The sequence below is a fragment of the Chiloscyllium punctatum genome, chromosome 12 (assembly GCF_047496795.1).
Source record: "Chiloscyllium punctatum isolate Juve2018m chromosome 12, sChiPun1.3, whole genome shotgun sequence".
Classification (NCBI taxonomy): Eukaryota; Metazoa; Chordata; class Chondrichthyes; order Orectolobiformes; family Hemiscylliidae; genus Chiloscyllium; species Chiloscyllium punctatum.
In genome coordinates this window covers 33,735,335-33,762,422 of record NC_092750.1, presented here as the reverse complement: position 1 = coordinate 33,762,422, position 27,088 = coordinate 33,735,335, and the positions used below count along the sequence as shown (strand labels likewise).

Genomic DNA, 27,088 nt, shown 5'->3' with positions numbered 1-27,088 from the left:
AAATAGTGGCACCACATTAGCCCCAACCTCCAGTCTTTTGGCACCTCACCTGTGACTATCAATGATTCAATTATCTCAGCAATGGGACCAGCAATCACTTCCCAAGCTTTCTAGACTACACCTAATCAGGTCCTGGGGATTTACCCACCTCTATGCATTTTAAAACATCCAGCACCTCCTCCTTTGTAATATGGACATTTTTTAAGGGTGTCACCATCTATTTTTCCACATTCTTTATCGTTCATATCCTTCTCTACAGTAAACACTGATGAATACTCATTTAGTATCTCCCCCATCTCCTGCAGTTCCACACATAGGCTGCCTTGAAGGATTCTGGGTTCTCCACGATGGAAAATGGGAAAACATTGTGGCTGTAAGAGCTGCTCCTTTTTTGAGGTATTTTAGGTGTTGGAGGTGAACTCCTCGAATTCCAGGAGCAGTAATTACTGTTTTATGAGTTGTTGCATTGTTTTGGAACTTTGGGGGAAATAGATCAAAACAACAGCACTTTAAAAAGGAGAAAGAGAACAAAGTCAGAGACCATGTGGTCAGTGAGAGAGAGAAAGAAGCTGACACTGCTGTCTGACAGAGTAATGAATCTGTGGCTAACTGCCTTTGCTGTATGAGTTCAAGTATTTCTGGACATCTGAGTGCATCTAAGAAAAGTGAACAAACTGCAAAATTCACAGCTGACCATGGAGGATCTTGTGTGGGAGAGCTCACAGCACAGGAGCAGATAAGTACATGGTTTTTAAGTGTGACCTTGCTGTCCTTTTTTAAATCTTGAGTAGAGTGGGTTCTTTTTGGTTGTATGTTCGATTGAGATTGTCTCTTGATTAAAAGTTAAAAATATAAAACATAGGTACTAAGTTAGTCTGGAGCAGTGTCTTTTCAAACAGTAAGACCGTGCTATTTTCTGTATTTTTAGTAGAGTGATGTGTTCTTCCTGTCAGATGTGGGAGATTGAAGAGAATTTCCATGTTACTGATGAGTATATCTACAGAAAGTGTGCCTGGTTGTGAATCCTATCGGATCGCATGGATCAGTTGGAACAGCAGTTGGAGGCAATGAGGAATTTACAGGAGCTAGAGGGTGTGATGGATGGCAGTTACAGGAAGGGAGGAATACTACAGATACAGTCAGGGAAAGTAGGAGAGGGAAGCAGGCCATGCAGGAGTCTCCTGTGGCTATCCCTGTCTCAAACAAGTATGCTATTTTAGAAAATGTAGGGGGTGATGGACTCTCAGGGGAATGTAGCACGAACAACCAAGTTTCTAGTACTGAGACTGGCTCTAATGAAATGAGGGGAATGTCAGGTTCCAAACGAATGATTGTGATAGAGGACTCTCTGGTTAGAGGCATAGACAGACGTTTCTGTGGCTAACCGTAAGAAATCAGAAAGGTGTGTTGCCTCCATGGTGCTAGGATCAAGGATATCTCAGAAACAGTGAAGAATATTCTCAAAGGTGACAGGGACAGCAGGAAGCCATTGGACACATTGGAACTAATGATATAGGAAGGGAAAAGAATGAGTTTCTAAACGGGGATTATAAGAAGTTAAGCAGGAAATTAAGAAAGAGGTCCTTGATGGATAATAATATCTGAGTTACTTCCAGTGCTACGAGCTAGTGAGGGTAGAAATACAAGGATAGAGCAGATGAATGTGTGGCTAAGGAGTTGGTGCAGGGGAGATGGATTTACATTTTTGGATGACTGGAATCTCTTCTTGGGTAGAAGTGACCTGTATAAGAAGGACGGGTTGTACGTGAATTGGAAGGGAACTAATATACTGGCAGGAGGATTTGCGAGAGCTGTTTGGGAGGATTTATACTAACAAGGTGGGGGGATTGGGACTCAGTGAGATAGTGAGGAAAGACATCAGTCTGAAACTGGTACAATTGGGAAAGGAAGCAGTCAAGCAGTCAGGACAGACAGGAACAAAGCAGAAAACAAGATAAATTAAACTGCATTTATTTCAATGCAAGAGGCCCAGCAGGGAAGGCAGATGAACTTCATGGTTAGGAATATGGGACTGGGATATCAAAGCAACTACAGAGACATGGCTCAGGGATGGAAAGGACTGGCAGCTTCCAGGATACAAATGCTATAGGAAAGGTAGAGGGGGTGGAGGCAAGAGAGGAGGGGAGGATATTCCTGGAAATATGTCCAAGGATGTTATTTGGGTGGAACTGAGAAATAAGAAAGGGATGATTACCTTACTTGGATTGTACTATAGATCCCCCAATAATCAGTAGGAAATTGAGAAACAAATTTGTCAGGAGGTCTCAGTTATCTAAGAAAAATAGGGTGGTAATGGTAGGGGATTTTAACTTTCCAAACAGAGACTGGGACTGCCATAGTGTTAAGGGTTTAAATGGAGAGGAATTTGTTAAGTCTGTACAAGAAAATTTTCTGATTCAGTGTGTGGATGTACCTACTTGAGAAGGTGCAAAACTTGATCTACCCTCAGGAAATAAGGCAGGGAAAGTGACTAAGATATCACTGGGGGAGCACTTTGGGGCCAGAAACCATAACTCTATTAGTTTTTTTTCTATTAGTGCTGGAAAAGGATAGACTGGATCTAAAAGTTAAAGTTCCAAATTGGAAGAAAACCAATTTTAATGGTTTTAGGCAAGAACTATCAAAAGTTGATTGGGGGCGGATGTTCATAGATAAAGGGATGGCTGGAAAATGGGAAGCCTTCAAAAATGAGATAATGAGAGTCCAGAGACAATATGTTCATTTTAGGGTGTAGGCCAGGCTGGTATGTGTAGGGAATGCTGGATGATGAGAGAAATTGAGGCTTTCATCAAGAAAAAGAAGAAAGCATATGTCAAGTATAGACAGCAGAGATCCAGTGAATCCTTAGAAGAGTACAAAGGCAGTAGGAATGTACTTAAGAGGGAAATCAGGAGGGAAAAAAGGGGACATGAAATAGCTTTGGGAAATCGGATTAATGAGAATCCAAAGGGATTTTATAAATGCATTAAGGACAAAAGGGTAACTAGGGAGAGAATAGGACCCCTCAGCAGATAACATGACATTTACACCTTGCTTTACTGACAGAGACTTTGAATTATTGCTGAACAGGATGGTAAAGAGCAAGGATATCCTCTTCCCTGAGGACTGCCAGAGGAGGCCATGTCAGCAAACACTACTATCCTGAACTGAGATCACCATCCAGTTAGTCCAGAGGAACAGCCAGTATTGCCAAAAGAAGGTCAATGCATTTGTCCGTTTTACCAGGCTAAGTGCTGCACTCTTCTTTACTTCACAGTTGCTGTGTCTCTGCTACTGCATCTACCTCATACACTGCTCTACCACTCTCACTACGGCACACAATATCTTCCCTAACCCATTCTCACCTACTTAATCCTCTGACTACACTCATCTCCTACATGCCCTCTGCACTGCCTACTCACTCGCTCAAGACGCCTTAATACCTTTCACTGGCCAACAGCTGTTCCACCCACTTTCATCTCATCAATCACTCCTTTTCAGTTATTATGTGAAAACAGCTGACAATATGGCCAATAGGGCCAGGACCAGGTAGTGGGGTGCCCTACATAAGGCTCATCACCTCCATATGAATCGAAGATCCTGGCCATTGCTGATGAAAGCTGAGACAATTCATATGGAGACACAAAGATATCCATGTCCCAACAACCAAGTAAGAAGCACTGATAATTGTGCCTCATTATCACCATTGTGAATGTATTCAATATTATGACACAACTTATTCACCTTGCTGGTGACGTGTTGTCTCCATTGTGACTTGTAGGTACAAGCAACATTTCCATTGTGATCATGGTGAAGAGGGCTGCCCCACAAGACATCCCTTTCTCCACCTCTGAGGAAGACAGCTCAGATGCCTCAGAGGAAGCACTGGCAAGGCTGCTTCCTGCACCTGTCACAAGCTCAGTTTGGTGGTTATTCTAGTGAGATTAGAACCAAGAGCATGTGCTGTGAAAGCATCACACCCAGGTCTCTGGCAACCACAGTAGTATCAGATGAGGCATGTGCTCAGCCCCAGGCAGGAGCTTGTCAGCAATTAAGGACTTCATATAAATGCAGAAGCAGACACAGAGATAGCAGACAGACTTGGTGGAGCACTGGGAAACTTGACACAAAGGCTGCAGGACTGCAGTAACATAGATGAGAACCTAATGCCTCAAACGTTTGAGCACCTGGCTGCCTCCATGGTGAGGTGGCAGGTGCCATGGAAATCCAGGTCCGGCTGTCTCAGGTTCTGCTGGATATGTGAAGAAACCTCACTCCTTTACCCTTGCATTTGGTGCTGAGCGCCAATGACAAGGTGATAGGGGCTTGAGGGATATTGACCTCACTCCAGGTTCCCTTTCCTCACAAGGTGACAGCTTGGTACTGGTGGGCATGCAGCAGGAGCAGGAACCACACAAAGGTCTCCCAGGATATCCTCAAAGGATTCTTCAGAGATGACCTCCAGTCTGCCTGCCACCCTCAGCCCTGAGTTCAAGCTGAGGAGAATGGACTTTTTAAGGCATGGACATTCTCAGCACATCTGTGCTTTCTGATCAAAAATCTACCCAAGGTTACCCAATCAGACCTGCAAAGTCATTGAGTTCCTCAGTAGGGTAGGCCTCCTCCACCCCTGTTGTGGAACATGGATTTTACATTGAAACGTGGTAGAGAAAGAAAGAAGACCTTCCGAAGACACAATGGTGACATAGGTAAAGTTTCATTAAAAATCCTTTCTCCGATTTGTAAATACATGTTCTGTTCTCACCATCATCCATGTGTGCAAATGCCTGTCTAGCCGTAAATACAATATTGCAGCAACTAAACCAACCCATCCATTTCCCTACACGCTGTTCTGTGAAACAAGGTGTGGAGGAAGCAGCTCCCGCACTATAACCAGGCAATAGGTAAATCGCAGGTAACTGTGACTTTGGTAGCTCTGCTCCACCTTCCTAGGTGCACATTCATTGCTATTTCATCTTGGCATTCGTAGGGCTCAGTTGTTATCCCACATGAAATGATCAGGGGTACTTGACACAACGAGTTGGGGCCACACACTGTAGACTCAGATCTAAAAGTCACAAGAAATGTCATTCTCACAGAAGTGTTCCACTTCAGTATATGGGTATGTAACTCATGGTGTTGCCCTTTGAAGGGCCTCAAATCAGTTGAATTTTCAGCCCCTCTATCAAAGTGCTTTCTCGAGCAAGAAATGACCAGAACTTGACTGATATCTGTCCAGCTCCCGAACTGCAATCCCCTCATAACTCCCTGGACTGGTTACACTGGATCCACAGGGCCTACCATAACTCATTCCCCTAACTGCAGAGGTACAAGCCCCCTGGATTTGACCACTCCGACTGGATATCTGAGTGTGTCCAAGTCACTGGACTGATATCGCACAGAGCTGTAGACTGACTGTGCTGGCATTCTCTGACTTATGGGTGCTTCCCAATCCCTCACCCCAGACTTCAGTGAGGACTAATTCCTAAAACTTTGAGACATAGCCATTTGATAGCAGTGCATGCAGTCTGTTTGCTGTGTCAGCTGCTGGCACAGTTCATGTGTGAGAATGATACAGCACGGTGCTGTACTACATAATGTTCATAGGTAAATGACTACTGACAAGGTTCTTGGCATTGTGTCTGTGCTAAAAGCAGCATTGTGAGTCTTCAGCCGAGACTGAGGGGCCAAGGTGTAAGAAGACAAGACAAGGCAAAGATGCTGTAGTATCCAGGTAAGAATTAAGTGGACAAGCACTAAGAGAACCAAGCCAGCAGCCCTGGGATGCAGCCTGGTCCAATCCGTGAGCTGTGTGCCTGTCGCTGCACATAAGGTGTCCTTGCAGCAATATTACAGTGCTCATGCTCACTGTGCTTCAAAATGCAGCAGTGTGCTGTAGGTGGATCAGAGATGTGACATGATGCCATGGAGAGGCTGACATGTGCTGTCAATGACCTTGGATGTGAGGTACATACGGCCCTGCAACACTGGTGCTGGGGGCCTATGATGGCAAGCTGGAGTCACCAAGTATTTGCCCTGACTTTCATGTTGGGAATTCTCAGTGTCTTGTTTTTTAAACTATAAATGAACAAAAATCATTGGGCAACCCTGATGATATGTTGTAACAAAAATACAAACTAACAGTCAATGGAAACGTATTTAAGATGAACAGAAACTTACTCACTCAAAATAACAGTGTCCAGGGTGATGATGCACACCCAGCCCCTGTGGTGCTCACTGGTCTCTGAATGCCTCTACCATGCCAGTGAATATCGCATGCTCCCTCTCGATGGATACCCAAGCACTGAGGTAAATGTGAATTTAGGGGCAGATGGGTGTGATGACCCCCTCTGTCTGGACCTCTTAATGGCCACTCTGGCCAGGCCCAGAACCAGATTACCAGGCCTTCTAATAGTGTCTCATTTCTATCCTATGCATGGTAGAATAACAATCTGTACATTAATGAGATGAGACTCACTGATGATGTGGGTATGATAATGAGAAGTCATTCCTATAACAAGGTCTCTCTCTCTCTCTTTCTTTCTCTCACTATTGAAAATCATGTCTCAACATCCAGCCATCTGTTGGCAAATGTGACTTGTCACTTACATCATTGAGAAAGGCCTCAATGGATTTCTTACAAAATTCTCCTAGATTGCTTACTGGAGTCCATGACGCCCAGGGCCTGGGAAGATTCTACCCAGTAGACCAATGATGGGGTAAGTGAAATGATAGGAGTTATTTATTATTAAATATATTAAAACTACATTGCATATTATTAAGCATATTGAATGATTTGAACAATTAGAAACTTAGAATAATCATTCAAATGCACTACCAAGAAAATTTTAGTGCAGTCATTGCAATTGTAATAGAATTCTCCACCATTTGTGCAACACGGTGGGCGGCAATTGTGGGTGGCACAGTGGCACAGTGGGCGGCACGGTGGCACAGTGGTTAGCACTGCTGCCTCACAGCGCCAGAGACCCGGGTTCAGTTACCGCCTCAGGCGACTGACTGTGTGGAGTTTGCACGTTCTCCCCGTGTCTACGTGGGTTTCCTCCAAGTGCTCCGGTTTCCTCCCACACTCCAAAGATGTGCAGGTCAGGTGAATTGGCCATGCTAAATTGCCCGTAGTATTAGGTAAGGAGTAGATATAGATGTAGGGGTATGGGTGGGTTATGCTTCGGCGGGGCGGTGTGGACTTGTTGGGCCGAAGGGCCTGTTTCCACACTGTAAGTAATCTAATCTAATGCAGTGCCAAAGCTTTAACTGCTGTGCGAACAAAACATGTTCCAAGGTTTTCAGAAAGGAGTTAAATAAATCAATGAGATATAAATTAAGAATATTTTCAGAATTCTGCTCCCTACTTCCAAAAATAATCACTGGCATTATACTGCTTACTCTAGGGTATGGCCAGCAAAAGAATCATGCCTCCCAACAGGACTATCTGCAGCAGGCCTTTCATTAGAAAGTTGATCAAAGATGTTTGCAAAGAAAATCCATTCAGTGCAATAAAAAGAATTCAGTACAGCTAAAGATAATGAACTGGTCCAGTAGCTCCTCAGTTAATTGCGGATCAAATGACTTCTATGATGTGAATGTCCTCTCTGTGCTCAAGGACTGCTGCACCTCATCTCATTTTCATTGAAAGTGGATGTTACAGGATGAGTGGAAGCAGCAGTGACGTTATTATTGATTGTCTATAATCCAGTGAAGAAGGCTGCTGCTCAAGGTGGCTGGCAACTTAAAAGCACTTTCATTCTACTTTTCATACATCATTATGCTTCCAAACACCTACTAAGTAAGATTCACATGCAAATATCATGCATAAGGAATTCGACTGAAAATGTATTCCCTGCAGAAAACAACACATGTCCATATGAGAATAGAAATTCAGACTATCATTTATCAAAATATTTCAACCAAAAATGTAATCAGTACCAGGTCATTTCCATTCTTGCACTGTGAAGAGATTTTCAGGCTGACTTGAGCTCAGGTAACCTTCATCAGTTGCAGCCACATTACCTTATCCTTGTGCTGCACCATTTGTCACAGCTCATGTATTTCCAAAATAGAGTCATCAATTACAGAGACGACAAGCCATCTATCAGTTCAATTAATCAGTCGTGATTAAAAGCCATGGCTATTTTAGGTATGACTCACCTAAAAATGTGGACATTTAAGGTGAAAAAGTCTTGCCTCTCATTTTCATCTGCAGCCATATACCAAACTAAAACAGCGAACCTGCAGTACTCAATAATCATAGACTATTAAAATTACAGAAGTGTTATACAATTTCCTGAGATTTATAGCCAATGACTGCAACACTTTATAAAGTTGTTATGACCAGATGAGAAAGAATGAATCAGCTGCCTTCTTTTTAGATCCCTCTCAATCAGTTGCAACCAACACTTGTAATACTTTACAGCACACAGCTATTACACATATTAAAATGTACCACTGTTCATTTACAAGGTTTTCTTGATCAAAAAAAAGAATTGTATTATTGATTGACCCTGAGAATAAAAGTAATAAAATGTGATCAAACACACAAAGACAGGTATTTTTTTTAATGGAGAAAATACCAGGTATCAACAGGAAGCAAATAAGTTACATAGTTTAAAAGTCCTTGAAATATTAGATTTTAAAACTGAGACCACAGTTTAATTGTTCACCCATATTGACAGTAATGGCACAGTTCATGGACACCTTTGAGTTCTCAGTGACAAGTTTTCTCCTTAATTCATTTTTTCACTAGGTGCTGACTTCTGAGTAGCTGGGAGAAACATGGAGAAAAAGAGATCATCCATCTCCACTTTTTACAGATTCATTCTCCATCTTGTTGGTCTGTTGCTCAAAAGCAGTGTCTGAAATATTGTCTGTATGTACATTCCCAAGTCTGGCTCCATTGTATTTCCATGTTGAAAGATTGTAAGTTTCTTTCATGTTTAATATTAACAATTTATCATTACAACTATGAATTAATCTGTGATGTTTATTTTTCAATGAAGGTTTCAATAGATAACATGGTGCAGATGGTTTTGTTTATTCTACATTTCTAGACTTGCCTCAATCTGTGGTTAGGTGATTATGGCAAACATTGTGGGTCAGTACTTGGTCTTTTCTAAAACTATTTTAGACTGGGAAAAAGTTCAGGTCTGACAATTAGTTGATGAGAGTTAAAATTTGATAGTCCGTATTTATTACCATGATAAATTTATTCTACATTAAAATAATAATAAGACATATTTACTATTACACTAATTAGACAGAAGAATTATTGCTGAAGTACATCCTCTAAGAATGCATAATAAAGTGTTAGCCATAATTTCATGAGTTTGCCTACAAATGCTTTAAGTAAAAATTTGAGCTGCATTTTGCAAATCATCTTTTTTGATATTTTTAATCAACCTGTTAAGCTCTGTGATGACACATCTCTGGAACAGATGGAGCTTGATAGAATTGTGCCACTCAAACCAACATGTCATCCATTCATATTGAATTTCAATTCCACCATCTCCATGTTAGGATTCCAAACCAGGTCACCAGAACATTATCTGGGTCTCTGGATTAATAGTTAAGCAATACTACTACTAGGTCACCAACTTCCCTTTTAAGGTGACATTGTGAGCATGAAATTTAAATGTACTGAGTTGGTCATTAGTCTAATCTTGCAGGTATTTTTAATCAACCTTATCAGCTCTGTAATGACACATTCTGGAGCAAGTAGGATTTGAACCCAGGCCTCTTGGCTCAAAGGTAGAATAGTACCACGATGCCACAATAACCCATACATCATCTGTGCATATCATTTTGCAGCCAATTCAATACACATATCAACAGAAATTGGAAGGCAGTTGTTTGTTATTCTTCTAAGCTGTATAATGAAATGTGACGCAAAGAGAATAAATCTCAAACTGGAGAGTAAAATAAGGGCAGAAATGATGAAAATTGCTGAAACAAAAGGTTCATTTAGTGAGGGAGGGAGGTGAGCCACAGGTAAGAGGATTTTTCAGGCACCACAATTATGGTTTTGAGATTACTAAATATCTAAAGCAAGCATGTCATATAACTAAATCTCTCGATCCATTCAAAATTGTGAACCTCCACTGTACCTCCTTATAGTTTGAATTTTATGATAAACTTGATTGTATCACATCAGTGACTGCAAATATGTATTATTTTCTCACTTCTGATATCAGCATCTTCACTGAGCTGAACTAAAGGACATTGTGTGCTTAATCCATGCATTATGATCTGGATTTTCAAGCTTATATTAATTAACAATGCTTTTGGCAAGTAGATGACCCGTTGGATAATATATTGATAGCACAGTCTGGATAAAATGTGTCTTTGACTTGTCCATCACAATTTAATTCACATCAAACTTATTTTCCATTGTCCTTTTATCCGTTTGCGGAGTGTACCCTTAAGGTAGAAACTCCAATAAATGACACACAGTCTCTAAACTGATTCCTGACAAATAGACAAAAGAAAGAAAGGATTTTTTTTTGCAAGCTCTCCCCTTAAAGCAGAAGGTCTACATCTGCTTATAAAGGAAAGATACCTGCTTTTTCCCATGTCAGACCAAGTTATAAAATTCTTAAGTATGTTCACTTCTTTACCATGTGATCATAAGAGGTCCACCTTGATACAGAACATAGCCTATGAAAAGTTGAATTATGGAACCTCTTCCTTTTTTTATGTTTTAGATCACTTCAAGAGTCTCTGATGATTGGGACGGCTTTATTTGTGATTGTGCTCGATGCAGCAATTAGCATATTCTTCAAAGATATTTTGCGGTAAATTACACTCTAGATGGTTACACATACTCCACAATGACATCCAAAACATTAGACTCAATGGACTGAATGGCCTCTTTATGCAATGTAGGGATTCTATGATACTTTTCTATGATTCTTCATATCACACTTAGTCATGGGCTGCCTAAATGTTAATTGTAGTGTTCCGCACCCCATGTCTGAAATGCATCTCTTTGTCTTTTGTCTAGATTGAGGATATAATAAAGTCTAAAGTTAAGTGGCACTGACAAAACCCTAACTGAGCATTGATGGGCTATTTATTGCTACGTAAGTGTCATTGGATTTGATGGGCCATGTTTACCAAAAAGCTAGACTACATTGACTTAAAAAGTCATAGTAGAATGGTAAGAGTCATAAAACAGCAGGAAGAGATATTTAGACCATGAATAATCTGGCTGTTTGCCTTCTGATCGAGATCTGGCATATGCAATCCTTGTAGTATGGGTAGTTCAGTGCGATGTTTTTGTTCTGGGAGGCTGAACTAAATTGCTTTAAAAGTACGTGGTAAATCCTTCCAAAAATATCTATTTCGCTGGATTAAAGATGAAAACGGAAATGAAAATAAAATCAACATGAATGTTCGCTTGAGGAAATCACAGATATACCAGCTCATCATACAGTTGGGTAGAGTTTAGGGTGATTCTCCAGTTTTATTTTAGCTGGGCGTTTGTTCCAAAGGCTGTTTAGTTATAGTTTGGGTTCTGGTAATCTGAAACTCACTGAAAGAAATAGTCAAAGTTCATAACTGTTAGTCAGGCTGCAGTTAAACTGAGAAAATGTTGACTTCACCTTTTTGTATGGAATGTTGGATAGTCTTAATTTCCATTTAGATTTCAAGAAGGAAAAACAACTGCAAGATTTACCATAGTCTGCAGCTAGTGAGGAACACACAGTGGTCTTTACAGAGCCTTGTGGCAAAAAAAACAATGATCAGTATTAACTTGAGAAGCATTAAGAACGCAACTAGTACAAGAGACTGAGGCATCCAACACTAAAGAGGTATTAGGAAAGGGGTTTACTTCAAAAAATAACTGGATTGGGAGAATTACAGTAAATTCCAGAGGATTATGGCATCCTTTTCGGTGGTCCTGACAGGACTCTATTACACCACACCAAGTATCAGAGAATTTTTGATGGAAACATAAAGCAAAATTGGGGGCATAATCTATGTGGCTGCAAAACATTACTAAGTTAATTTATATTTTGTTTTGCTTCAGTGCATTATTTACAACAAAGTTTGATTTTATTTAAACAAGTCTTATCATGTAGTTCTATTGGTTAAGATTAGGTATTTTATTTTGGTTTAAATGTTAATGGTCCTGTCAAAATCACAATAATAAATGTATGTTCTAGTCTGGGATTAGTAACAATATTGAAACCAGTCACAAAACTGCACATCTTCTGACATTACTATTAATAATTCTTTGACTTATTCCCAGAATACAACATGATCCTGGGATTCTTTTCACTTCTGGATTCTGTATTTTATCTTCATGTATGTCCTTCAATACAACTTCCCTCCTTCACTTTAGTTGCCCTCCTAATGCCCCTGTCATGGTCGTCATTGCTGGGTTGATACTCTCATACCCATGTCATTCACGTGCTACTTGTCTATGGTTCTTGTATACAGATTGTTTTATTTTGCCTCCAGGCTTACAACAATTATTCTCTTCATATGGTTCTTGTTTCCAGATTGTTTTGTAAGCTTCATCCTTGTCTCAGCAGCTGCTATTTCCACTGTGCAATAATGAAATGGAGATTTCAAAAGATAAATGACACTAGAGTATTTGACGAAAATAATGAACTGGAAGTCATGAAAATATGTTATTTCTCAAATGTTATTCTCAAGCGTGCAGCCACTCAACACTATTTAATGCTGGCATTGGCTGCACATTATAATCACAGGCAGCACAATATTTGTTCACTGCCTGCATTAGAATAAATGAAGCATGGGTTAACCATACAGCACCAGTCCCATGTCCATTTTTGAGAACTGTCCATTTTTGCCTGGTTTTAACTGAATGTTTAATGTAAAATCATATCCAACTACGCAATGATGAAACAATATGTTCTTCAGCTTCTAGATCGGTGATCAGTTCTGGTTAGACTGCTCAATATAGCATTTACTGGAACATTTTCATCATATTTATTAAGTAGCAGCCACTTATTACCTCTATTATATTGTCTTTTCTTTCATTCATCCCTTCTATCTGTCATTGGTCTGTCCATTTCACTTCTGAACAATCAGCATACATGTCAGTGCAAAGATTCTAGCAATAAAATTTGATGCACTAGGAGTGCTACTAATATTATTGCTCTGACATTTTTGCTACTAATAGAAACCTTGTCAGAAAAGCCTAAAGGTTTAAATGGAGAATAATGGATACCAGAAAATAATTACATGCCAGCAATTTAATGGAAGTCTTTCAGATGCCATCAAAGTACCAAGGAGCAAAACCCAAAGCAGTTCATAAATGTCATCTGGATTCAGAAATTAGATCACAGTCATGGAATTGCTTCTCAATATGTGTTATCATTTACAAGAGGTAATTTTCTTACTTGACACTCCTGGCAGGAATAAAAATTTAGCTGCACACTGCACATGGGATGGGGGTAGAAATTGGTACATACTATGCTTTTTATGGGCATAAAGTGAGCACAAAACTTTGCAATAGGACTGCTTAATCTGCATATCTTTAAACACATGAATAAATTGTTATGGCCTTTTTCTTGGATCTAAGACATGTACTTAAAACAGATTCCATGCCTTGCAAATAAATGAATTATGGTCCTAACACCTTTTGAAAGATCACATCTGGAAATTAGTGAGTGATGTCTTCAGGATTCTTCAGGAGCCTCTGCAGATGTTATCTCCATGTAAGTTTACAAAAATTGTTAAACCATATACCTTGTGGAACCAGAAGGATCAAAAATAAAAACAGTCTCAAGATACTATGAAGGCCATTATTTTTCAATCGCAGTTCTCAATTTCTGACATGTTTTTCTACTCAAAAATTTTCCTTCTCAGATGCACACTCGGAAAATTACTCTTAGAATGTACAGCAGTGATGTCCCAAAAACTTCTGTAGTTCCTTAGAAGCTGCAGCAGATTACCTGACTCTTTACATAAAGGCAACTTCAGCACTCGGGCCTGAAGAACTGCAAAAGCCCACTGTCATATTTGAGAAATGACCTTTCAGGATTCCAGAAAACTGAAAAAACTGTGGATGCTGGATATCAGAAGCAAAACACATACTGCTGGAAAAACTCAGTAAGTGTTGCAGCATTTGTGGAGAGAAAGCAGAGTTAATGTTTCAGGTTCAGTTCTAACAAGGGTAGTTGTTAAATCATTAAATCAGGAAGCCAGCCCTGCCAAGCTGTCCAACTCTGCCACTGATTCCAGGTGGATCGGTTCTATCACCAATACTTACAAAAGAATTAAAGTGGATATTTTTTCAAGAGTATTTGGACTGTTGCTTGGAGGATAATATATTTAGTAAGCCTCTTGGTTGGTAAAAAACAACTGTAAGAATAACTGTAGATATAATTAATTGATTCATTTACGTATTTATTTTTTAATCTAGTAGTCACTATACAGTTAGAAATGGGAATTTGTCGAGTTGTATGCTCCTTCTGTGAGATATGGAAAATCAGGAACAGTTCAAATGTCCCTGACAGCTACATTTACAGGAAATGGACTGCATGGATCATCTGGAGCAGCAGCTGGGCTCACTGAAGAGCATGGAGGTAGCAGAAAGTGGCATAGAGAGGGGTTTCAGGGATGTGGTCACACTGGAATTTGAGGCACATGGATATGTGACTGCCAGGAGGGGCAGACAGGCAGTAAGGAGCCCCTGTGGCTATTCCCCTCTCAAAAAAGTATATCATTTTGGATACTGTTGGGTGACCTCACAGATGATAATGACAGCAGAAGCCACAATAGTGGTACCCCAGCTGGCTCTGTTGTACAGCAGAGAGAGTCAATGTGCAGGTAATCGGGGACTTTATAGTCAAGGGCACAAATAGGCACTCTGTGACCACAAGCGAGATTCTAGGATGTGTTGCCTCACTAGTGTCAGGATCAAGATATCCCTGAGTATGCAGAGGAAATGGGATCATAAGACCATATGACATAGGAGTGGAAGTAAGGCCATTTGGTCCATTGAGTCTACTCCACCATTTAATCATGGCTGATGGCATTTCAGCTCCACTTACCCGCACTCTCCCTGTATCCCTTAATTCCTTGTGAGATCAAGAATTTATCAACCTCTGCCTTGAAGACATTTAATGTCCTGGCCTCCACTGCACTCCGTGGCAATGAATTCCATAGGCCAGCACTCTCTGGCTGAAGAAATGTCTCCTCATTTCTGTTCTAAATTGACCGCCTCTAATATTAAGGCTGTGCCCACAGGTCTTAGTCTCCCCACCTAATGGAAACAACTTCCCAGTATCTACCTTTTCTAAGCCATGCATTATCTTGTAAGTTTATATTCGCTCTCCCCTCAACCTTCTAAACTCTAATGAATACAATCCCAGGATCCTCAGCCGTTCATCGTATGTTAGGCCTAACATTCCAGGGATCATCCTTGTGAAACTCTGTTGGACATGCTCCTGTACCAGTATGTCCTTCCTGAGGTGTGGGACCCAAAATTGGACACGGTATTCTAAATGGGACCTAACTAGAACTTTATAAAGTCTCAGAAGTACATTGCTGTTTTTATATTTCAACCCTCTTGAGATAAATGACAACATTACATTCGCTTTCTTAATCATGGACTCAACCTGCAAGTTAACCTTTAGAGAATCCCAGATCCCTTTGTGCTTTGGCTTTATGAATTTTTTACTGTTTAGAAAATAGACCATGCCAGTATTATTTTATCCAAAGTGCAAGACCACGCATTTGCTTACATTGAATTTCATCAGCCATTTCTTGGACCACTCTCCTAAACTGTCTAAATCTTTCTGCAGCCTCTCCACCTCCTTAGAACTACCTGCCTGTCTGCCTAACTTTGTATCATTGGCGAACCTCACCAGAATGCCCCCCCCTCACTTCATCCAGATCATTAATATATAAAGTGAATAGCTGCTGCCCCAACACTGAACCCTGTGGACACCACTTGTCACCGGCTGTCATTCCGAAAAAGAAACATTTATCCCAACTCTCTCCCTTCTGTCAGACAGCCAATCCTCAGTCTATGCCAGTAGCTCACCTCGAACACCTGGGCCCTCACCTTACTCAGCAGCCTCCCATGAGGCACCTTATCAAAGGCCTTTTGGAAATCCAGATAGATAACATCCACTGGGTTTCCCTAGTCTAACCTACTTGTTACCTCTTCAAACAATTCTAACAGGTTTGTCAAGCATGACCTCCCCTTACTAAATCCATACTGACTTGTTCAAATTTGACCCTGCACTTCCAAGAATTTAGAAATCTCATCCTTAACGATGGATTCTAGAATTTTACCAACAATCAAGGTTAGGCTAATCGGCCTATAATTTTCCATCTTTTGTCTTGATCCTTTCTTAAACAAGAGGGTTAAAACAGTGATTTTCCAATCACCTGGGACTTTCCCTGACTCCAGTAACTTTTGAAAGATCACCATCAATTCCTCTTCTATTTCCTTAGCCACCTCCCTCAGAACTCTAGAATGTAGCCCATCAGAGCCAGGAAATGTATCAATTTTTAGACCTTTTAGCTTTTCAAGCACTTTCTCTTTTCTAGTGGCTACCAAACTCAACTCTGCCCCGACTCTCCTTAATTGTTGGAATATTACTCTTGTCTTCCATTGTGAAGATTGACGCAAAGTACTTATTAAGTTCTTCAGCTATTTCCTTATCTCCCATCACTAGCCTTCCTGCATCAATTTGGAGTGGCCCAATGTCTACTTTAGTCTCTTCTTTGTTTCTTATGTATTGAAAGAAACTTTTACTATCATTTCTAATGTAACTGGCTTGCCTACCTTCATATTTGATCTGCTTCTTCCTTAGTTTTCTCTTTGTTATTCTGTTTGTTTTTGTAGTCTTCCCAATCTTCTGACTTCCAAGTGCTCTTGGCCACTTTATAGGCTCTCTCTTTATCTTTGATACATTTCCTGGCTTCCTTTGTCAGCCATGGCTGTCTATTTCCCCCCAGATAATCCTTCTTTGCTTTGGTATGAATCTCTGTATTGTGTCCTCAATTACACCCAAAAACTCCTGCCATTGTTGCTCTACTGTCTTCCCCGCTAGGCTCTGCTTCCAGTCAATTTTCGTCAGTTTCTTTCTCAAGCCCCTGTAATTACCTTTATTTAGCTGTAACATCATTACATCAAATTTTGCCTTCTCTCTTTCAAACTGCAGGCTGAAGTTTACCATATTAAGATCACTGCATCCTAAGTGTTCCCTTACTTTAAGATCTTTTATAAAATTTGGCTCATTACATAGCACTAAGTCCAAAATAGCCTGCTCCCTTGTGGGCTCCATCACAAGCTGTTCCAAAAAGCCATACTGAAAGCATTCCATGAATTCCCTTTCATTGGATCCAGTGGCAACATTATTCACCCAGTCCATTTGCACATTGAAGTCCTCCAAGATCACCGTGACCTTGCCTTTCTGACATGCCCTATCTATTTCCTGGTACATCTTGCGTCCATGGTCCTCACCACTGTTAGGAGGTCTGCACATAACTCCCATTATGGGTTTTTTTGCCTTTGTGGTTCCTTAACTCCACCCACACAGACTCCACATCATCTGACCCTATGTCATTCAGTGCCATAGATTTAATTTCATTCTTAACAAACAAGGCAACCCCACCCCCTCTGCTCACCCCCCTGTCTTTTTGATCAGTTGCAAATCCTTGGATGTTTAACTGCCAGTCCTGAACACCCTGCAACCAGGTTTCTGTGATGCCGACCACATCATAATCATTCACGATGATTTGTGTCATTAATTCATCTGCTTTGTTATGAATTCTACGCTCATGGGGAGGGTGAATAGTCAGAGGTGATGGTCCGTATTGGTATTAACAACATAAGTAAGAATGGTGATATAGTCCTCCAAAAGGAATTTAAATAGTTAGGCAGAAAGTTCAAATGCAGGACCTCCAGGTTGTAAACTCAAGCTTACTCTCTGAGCCACACGCGAGTGAGGCCAGAAATAGGAAGACAGTACAGTTGAGTATGTGACTAAAAAGTTGATATAGGAGGGATATTTGGATATCAGATATCTGGATCATTAAGACAGATGGGACTTGTCAAGAACAATGGGTTGAACCTAAACTGGAGGGGCACCCCAATATCCTTACAGGAAGTTTGCTAATGCCACTCAGGAAGGTTTAAACTTTAGTGGCTTGGGAGGGTGGGAACCTGAGCAGCAGGTCAGCATGTGAGGAGAAGGTAGAGGTTTATAGGATGAACAAGCAGGGCCAGTGTAATGAACAGGGCAGGATTATTAGAAATGTTTTGAGTAAGGCAGTAATAATAAAATGATGCTGTAGAACAGGATAGAATGTACAACTAAAATCAGAGTTCTTTATAGAAATGCATGCAGTGTGAGGAATAAATTAAATGAGCTGCAGGCAAAGATTCAATTAGTAAACTATGATATTGTAGCCATTATGAAGACATAGCTGCAGGATAGTCATGATTGGGAACTAAACATACTAGGTTTAAGATTTACAGGAGGGTTCGAGAAAATGACATGGTGGTAAAGTAGCATTACTGATTAGAAACAGAATTACTTCTATGGTGAGGGAGAATTAATGAGAAAAAGCATCCAGTGGATGTCTTAAGCATGGAACTGAGGAACCATAAAGGAACTAAAACCACAATAAGTGTCACACCTGATAGCAGCTCAGAAGTGCTAAATTGTACAAATGCTGAAATTAGGCAATCATGTAGCAAGTGTAGAGTAGTATTAATGGGGTATTTTAATCTTAACATAGACTGGGAGAGACAGAAATGCACCTGCCAGAAAGATGTGAATTTCTAGGATGTGTCTGGGAAAGTTTCCTACAGCAATATGCCTTGGATGCAACAAGGCGACAAGCAACATTGAATCTAGTAATGAGCAATGAGCTTAAATTAATTAGTGGTCTAGTTGTCTGTGAGTATTTGTCAAATACTGATCATAACACAATTGAGTTTAGTGTAGCTTTTGTAGAAGATAAGCAAAGATTGGATTTAAATAAGGCAGACTTTAATGGGATGAGGCAGAGACTGTCTACAGTAACCTGTGAAACAACCGAGGGACAGTGGAGGGTTTCCAAGAAGCATTTAATGCTATTCAGAAGCAGTTCATACACATGAGAAAGAAAAGTTCCTCTGCACAAAAAAAAACAGCCATGGCTTTAAGGAAGTAAGGGACAGTACAAAATTAAAAGACAGGGCTCATAAAAACACAACGAACAGTATCAGGTCCCACAGAATGGGACAAATACAAAGACAACAAAGAGCCACAAAGTGACTTATAAGAGCAGCTAAAAAAGATTCTGAAAAGAAATTTGCAACAGACATAGAAGACAATAAGAAGACATTTTATAGTTGCATAAAGGGAAAGCAACTGGTTAAGAGTGCCATCGGCCCACTGAAGGCTGAGAGCTTGGATATTGTCTGTGACGATGGAGAAATGGCAGACATGCTTACTGATTATTTTGTTTCAGTGTTCACAGCGGAAAGGCAGGCTTTCTTGCCAGAGAGCTGAAGAAATTAAAAGGGGATCAGGGATAGGATCAAATAAAATTAGCTTAAGTAAATCATCAATAATGGAGAAATTAATGGAATCTTCCAGAATTCCTTGGATTTAGGAGTTGTACCTCTGGACTGGAAATTTGTTCATATCATTCCACGCTTTAAGAAAGGTAACAGAGGGAAATTTCAGACCAGTTAGCCTGACAACTGCAGTGGGGAATTTGTTGTAGTCCATAATTAAGGATAGTGTAACCGATCACCTTGAAAAATTTCAGTTAATCAGGGAGTGTTAGCATGGATTCATTGAGGGTAGGTGTGTGAGAATAATTAGATTTGTGGCAGCCATTTTGCCACATATGAAAAACATGGAAACCATTTTGAATGTCATCTTAGTGCCTGCTTGCTAAAAGTCTGTGTTTCCCATGCCCAGCTAAGATGATTGATACCTAATAAACAAATTCTTCTCTTTACATGGAGCTACTCTTCTCCTTGCAAGAACCCATTGTATACTAACACCTGCTTATCAGTTACTAACTGATACTATCCAAACATTACGTGACTGAAGCTAATGACTGGGCAAGATGTCTAGCTTGCTCATTATCCTGCAATTAACAGTTTGCTAATTGTTAAACAATTGTAATCTATATAATCACGCAACTCTCTGTAACTCGTTGAAGTGACTTGTGGCCATTCGGTCGACTTGTCTCTCCCCATGAACTCACGAGTAAACCAATCAATAACTTGTGTGCCGCAATACTTCTGAATTGGAACACTCTACGAGTGACTCACTCACTGCATAATTTTCTTCCATCCCCAACAGTAGGTCATACCTGACAAACTTCAGAGTATTTTTGAAGAGGTGACAAAGGTGGTGAACAGAGAAAAGTTGATGGATGTTGTTTATATGGACTTACAGAAGGCTTTTGATACAAAAAAAACCTACACAAGACACTGAGCTAAGGTAGAAGTACACAGAATTGTTTATTGATGTGCACAGGGAATTGCTTGAGTGGCAGGAAACAGAGTTGGAATAATGGGTAAGTACTCAAACTAGCAGGACGTGACGAGTGGTATTCTGCAAAGAGCCTCAATTCTTCAGTATATTCATTAACAACTTGGATAATGGCAATAAAAAGTCAAACATACAAATTTGCTGATGGCAAAAAAAGTTGGGCAGCATCACAGACAGTGTTGATGACAGCTTAAAATTATAACAGGGTACTGACAGATTAGGCGAATGGCTAAGGCTGTATCAAATGGATTTTAACAGAAGCAAATGTGAGGTTATCCTTTTCAGAGCAAAAAGGGTAAAATCAGTGTATTTTTTTAGAAGACACAAAGTTAAATACAGTGCATGTCAATGAGCTTTGAGGTTTAAGTGTATAGCTCTTTAAAATGGATGTCGTGGCCTAATGGTTTTATCATTGGACTGTTACTCCAGAGACCAGGTAATTTTCTGAGGACCCAGGTTTGAATCCCACCACAGCAGCTGGTGGAATTTAAATTAAATGAAAATATGAAATTAAGAGTCTAATGACGACCATGAAACCATTATCACTTGTTGGAAATACCCTTCACTAGTGTCCATGAGAAAAGGAAACTGCCAACCTTAGCCTTCATGTAACTCCAGACCCACAGCAATGTGTTTCATTCATAACTGCTCTGGGCAATTAGGAATGGGCAATACAAATGCTAGCCTAGTCAGTGATGGTCTCATCTTGTGAATGAATACATAAACTGCCACAAATAAGTGTAGAAAATAGTCAAGAAGGCTAATGGAATGTGGGTCTTCATATCAAAAGGGCTGGAATATAGGGATACATTATGCTGCAGTTATAAAAAAAAAACTAGACAAATCCCACTCCAAGGACTGTGAGCAGATCTAGGCGCCATACCTGAGGGAGGATGTTTTGGACCTGGGGAGAGTTCAACATAGGTTTGCAAGATGATACCTGGACTTCAGGGGTTTAAGATATGAAGAGAAGTTAGACAAATTTGGCCTTTGTTCTTAGAATTGAGAAGGTTACACGGTAACATAATCAACACCTTCAGGATATTAACAGGGGAAGACAGGGTAGAGAAAGATGAACTATTTCCCTTGATTGAGGGTTCTAAAACAATGGGGCAGGGTCTAAGGATTAGGGGCAGAACATTCAGGAGAGATGTTAGAAAGCATTTCTACATGTAAAGAGTAGTGGAAATTTCAAACTCTCTTCCTCAAACAATGGTCAATGTTAATTCACATTAAATTTAACTCAGACACTGATAAATTATTAATAAGCACGTGTATCAAGAGATATGGGCCTAATGCAAGCATATGGAGTTAGGCTGCAGATCAGCCATAATCTTACTGAGTGGTAGAGCAGACTCAAGGGGCTGAATGGCCTCCTCTTGTCCCTGTGTTCCTTTGTTCCTAAGGCCGGCATTGTTCTATAAGAGGGAAAGAGAAAGGAAAGAGAAGAAGAAAGATAGCAAAAGAATCAAAGGATGGTGTAAGAGGGTATTAGAGAGCAAACAAAGATGAGGGGCAAGAGAGAAATGAAAAAGAATAAACAGGAGATAATTCAGAAAGAGGGTATAGGGGAATAAAGAAAGCAGGAGAAGCAAATAGTGAAGGCATCAGAGTTTGGCAAAGGGGGAAGTGCAGAGTTTCTGGAATAAAATAGGGGCCTGATTGACATGGTCCAGTGCAGAGATTTGTGGAAGAATCATGCAAGTAAGAAGTCCTGTAAGACTTTACTTGATACCAGGAGCAATTCACCGCATGTCTTATGCATGTGCCTAACAGAAATGTGAGTTTCCCACTAGACAGTGGTGAGTTGCTAATTTAGGGGGATTATTGCTTGTTAAAAGCCTTGTTTTTTATTCATTTGTGGGATGGGAGTGTCACTGGCTGGCTAGTATTTATTGCCTGTCCCTAGTTGCCCATGGGAAGGTGATGGTAAGCTGCCTTCCTGAACCACTGCAGTCCACTTGCTGTGGGTTGACCATAATGCCATAAAGGAGGGAAGTTCAGGGTTTTGACCCAGCGACAGTGAAGGAATGAGAATATATTCCAATTCAGGTTGGTGAGTGGCATGGAGAGGAACTTGAAAATGGTGGTGTTCCCATGTATCTGCTGCCAGTCTTAGAGACATAGAGCATGGAGAAAGACCCTTTGGTCCAACTCACCTATGCCGACCAAGTTTCCCAAACTAAACTAGTTCCACTTGCCTGCATTTGGCCCATATCCCTCTAAACTTTTCCTATTCATATACCTGTCCAAATGTCTTTTATATGTTGTAACTCTACCTGCATCTACCACTTCCTCTGGCAGTTCATTCCACATACGAACCACCCTCTGTGTGAAAAATGTTGCCCCTCAGGTCCCTTCTAAATTTTCCTCCTCTCACCTTAAATATATGCCCCCCAGTTCTGAACTTACCCACCTTATCTTTGTCCCTCATGATTTATAAATCTCTAAAATTCACCCCTCAACCTCTTGTACTCCAGTTAAAAAAATTCCCAGTCTATCCTGCCTCTCCTTATAACTTAAACCGACTAATCCCAGCAACATCCTGGAAAGCTTTTTCTGAACCCTCTCCAGTTAAATAATATCCTTTCTATAATAGGGCAATCAGAACTGTACACAAAACTCCAAAAGTGACCTCACCAATATCCTGTACAGCCTCAACATGACATCTTGTCCTTCTAAATGGAAGTGGTCATGTGTTTGGAGGGTGCTATCTGAGGATCTTATTAACACCTTATCAATAACTCACCTCATAAATATTCAACTTTCTACCTTACTATTGTAAACAAGCCAGACGTTGAAAATTCTCAACATGAAAGTGAAAGTGAGTACTTTACAACCTCAACTAGCCACTTGCTCCAAAGGACCTCCATATTGGATACTGAGCATCAACATCTCAGAGCGTGGTCCATTGGCACTGATCACACACTACATCCACAAATACTGGCATCAGATATGTGCCAGCCTTTTAAGAGCCCTCACAGCACGGCACCAATCCACTTACAGAATGCTTCCTCACTGGCTGCAATGCTGTGCCTCAAAGTGACAACTAGCAATGAAATGCTACTACAAGGATACTTAGGGACTTGCAAACAGCTCATGAACTGGACCAGGTTGCATCTATGACCTGTTCATTGCTCTCATAGGCTCAGAGCAAGTGAACACTATCTGGAGGCTCACAGCATTGCTTCACCTTGCCTTGCCTTTTTGCACGTTTTAGCTTCAGCCAGGGACACCAGGCTCAGAGTAGTGCTTTATTACCATGTCATTTAATGCATACACAAAGGCAGGAAGCTCCTCATGGTTGGCAGTAGTCTTCAGTCAAATAAAGGAACTTAGCCTTCAGTCAGGCGTCCTGAGAAGGCAGATCAAGGGCAGCCTCTGATAGCAGTCTAGGGACTTGTACACACTCAGTCGGTCACTTGGGGCAATCAGAGTCAGGTTGATCTACACATTCAGGCGAGTAGCTGAATGTCAATCAGCCCACTACCTCTTGACTCTTTCTAACCTATTGTGAGCTGTTTTCCTCCTGGAATGAGAGACAGGCAGGTACTTAATGGAAATAGAAGTGGATGGCACAGTTATTATTGTTGTTGGAGGTGGGAAGAGGTCCCGATTGAGTCAGTACACAGCACTGAGGACATGCAGGCTTAGCGATGTCAGGTTAGGGGCTAGGGTGAGCGATGGTGAGTGAGAAAAGATGGTGCATGCAGGAGTGAGAGTGGTAAAGCACAAGTCTTGGTGAGAAATAGGTGCAGTAGTAGAGAGAGAGAGTAAGTGTGAGCTCTCAGAGAGAATACATTGGCACTTACACTGGCAGAATGGAGAAGTTCATAGGCCTTCTTTCTATATTGCTGTAGATTTCTCCAAATGACTGAGACTGTACTGACCCCATTAGCAACCTCAAACCAGGCTGGCATAAGCTGGTCTTGTGGCCTCCTCTGCCAGTCCTGGGGAAGAGGTAATCCTACATGTGCCAACAAGAACTCCAAGTCCTGCTTGCAAAGTGGGGCATCCAATTTCTCTTGTCTGCCATGTCCAGAGCAAAACTCACCAACCATGCATGGGAGTTCTAAACTGACAGTCTTTGTCTGAGTGCACAACAGCCTTTTACAGATGGTGTTGATACTAGGAATGTTTGTCAATCATGGCAGTGGTGAATTGTTTGCAGATTGGTGTAGGTTAAATGGGACTAGAATCAGACATGAGCATTGCTATAGAGCAGGTCATTAACGAGGCAAACTTAGATAAGATACAGCAAAATTCTCACAAGTGGTGAAAACCTCTCCAAAACATGTAACACGACTCACACTTAGCCATATAAGATGTAAAATTCAGTCCATTGAGAAGAAACAAGAATTGAAAGGTGCCAAGTCTTTTTGATTTTTAGTGCAGCTTGTTAATGCATTTTCTTCATTTTTGGGGGGTTTAGTGGGACTCCCATTTTTGTATACATAGCTCACATTAAGTACAGTCTATCACTGGTTTGATTTGTGGACCTATTTCTCAACTTTAGGCCATTAGGTATCCTTTATGTTATTTTATATTGCACCTCATTCTGTTTCTGGCATATTTCTGGCCCAGAATGAAAGGTCATTATGAGCAACATAAAATAAGTGTAATTAATCTCTTTACTCTGAGCTAATGTTCAAAATGACTGACTAAAATGTTATATCTAGTACATATCACATGTAATTGAGTTTAGCTGTATTCAAGAAAGGAAAGGCCTACAGCAGAACCAGATATAGTATCTAATCTACCAGATAATGCAAATTATTATCATATCTGACTTAGTGAAGCCATCAAAGGTGGTCTCCCATGATCGTCCATTCTCCAAGCAGAATTAAGTGTTAAACTACTTCCAATCTAACTGCCCACTCATTGACATGCTGCACACTTAAAATGTGCATGTTTTCTCAGAGAATTCTAAACCTTAATGATTTTTGTTACACTGGTAACCCTTAAGAAGTGTCCTTGATTGCCCACATAAACAATCTTTTCTTTTTTTAACTAATCACACTCCTTCCCTTTCCTTCCTGTGCAAAATGCACTTACATTGCTTTTGATTTTAGAAACATGATCTGGTTCTACTGAAAACACAGATAATTCATACTGTAGATTAGGATTCTTGAGTGCTCTCCTTGCAATTGGTTTAAACTCCAATTTTAACAATAACTGTCTTTTTCTTGCCTCGTGTTGCTAGTTTCCTGATTCTACAATACTCCAGAGGTCAATGGCAACTTGTTCACTTGAGTCAAATCCTGTCACAATTTTGTTACATTTTGTTTTATCTAGATCATTATCTTATTTCTACTGAGCAGTGTAATAACCCTAGGTACAGAAATATGTCATAGCTGTAGTACAGGCATGTTGCAAAACACTCCTTAACAACAATGATTACATTAATGGACAACACTGAAACTACTCAGTACAATTGAATATATTGACCATTACAACTGATGACAAAAATAATACTCTGTGTAAAAATGGTCTGGTAACAAAATATTGAACATTGAATGCATATGATTATATTATTCTGTTATACTTGTCTTGTTACTGTCTCAATCTGAGCCTTTAATTAGCAATGAGCTATTCAACTGCTCAACCCATGTCAAATATCAAATTCAGCATGAGCTACACTTCCTTCCACTCAACATCACCAGTACAACTCCAACCAAATATCCAGTCCCTTAGTTCCACGCTTCCTTTCCCTCTTGCAACTTGCTCAGATTAAGTGTGGCAGTGTGCACTTTGGTAGACTTGACCATAACCTCAGATGCAAATATGACAATAGAGCCATATCCAATAGTGCCCAATACCACTACATTGCCTGCTCTTAACCCTATTATACCAACATTACACAGAAACACATTACTTCAGGGAAAAGGTCTATCCTATTGATTATATTGCATGTGAGCTTTCTCCCACCATATAGGAGAAAGTAGGATTGTAAATATTGGAGAGTCAGAGTTGAAAAGAGTGGGGCTAGAAAAGCACAGCAGGTCAGGCAGCATCCAAGGAGCAGGAGAGTCAATGTTTTAAGCATAAGGCCTTCCTCCCACTATGTGTCACTTCACATGATCAACCTATTCTTCTCCTTCTTTCTTCCTCATGTATTGTCTCGGTTCCTTATAAATATATCTATTTGCCTCAACCATTCTAAGCTATACATTTTCACCAATTCCTGTGTAGAGAAGTCAATTATCATTAACACCTCCTGCATCTTCATTAGTTCCATATCTCATAATGGATAAATTTGAGAATCCTTGTCCTTAGCTGGAATGTTACATTCCCCATGAGCGTACTGGGAGGCAATTGTGTATTGTTCCATACTGTGTCACTACACTCTTACCTCAAACTGCATTGTTCATATAAGTACACAGTCATATTACCAAAGATAAGTAAGTGAATGAGAAATTTGTGCTGCTGATTTTATATCCCCAGTTAATGAAAAGAAAGGCTATTAACTTTTGCCACACTAAAGGTTTCTCTTACTAAACACCCCACTGGGGTAAAGAATGTTATCACTGGATAACTTGTTTCCTAATTGGGTTTCTCAGATAACCGTATGAGAAAAACATAAA

The 27,088-nt window shown here is 40.4% G+C and overlaps 1 protein-coding gene across 2 annotated transcripts in view; it reads right to left on the bottom strand.

Moving 5' to 3' along the window:
• Positions 1-27,088, bottom strand: part of cacna2d3a (calcium channel, voltage-dependent, alpha 2/delta subunit 3a) — a 950,991-nt gene that overhangs the window by 532,263 nt on the left and 391,640 nt on the right. The gene's annotated exons all lie outside the window — the stretch shown is intronic.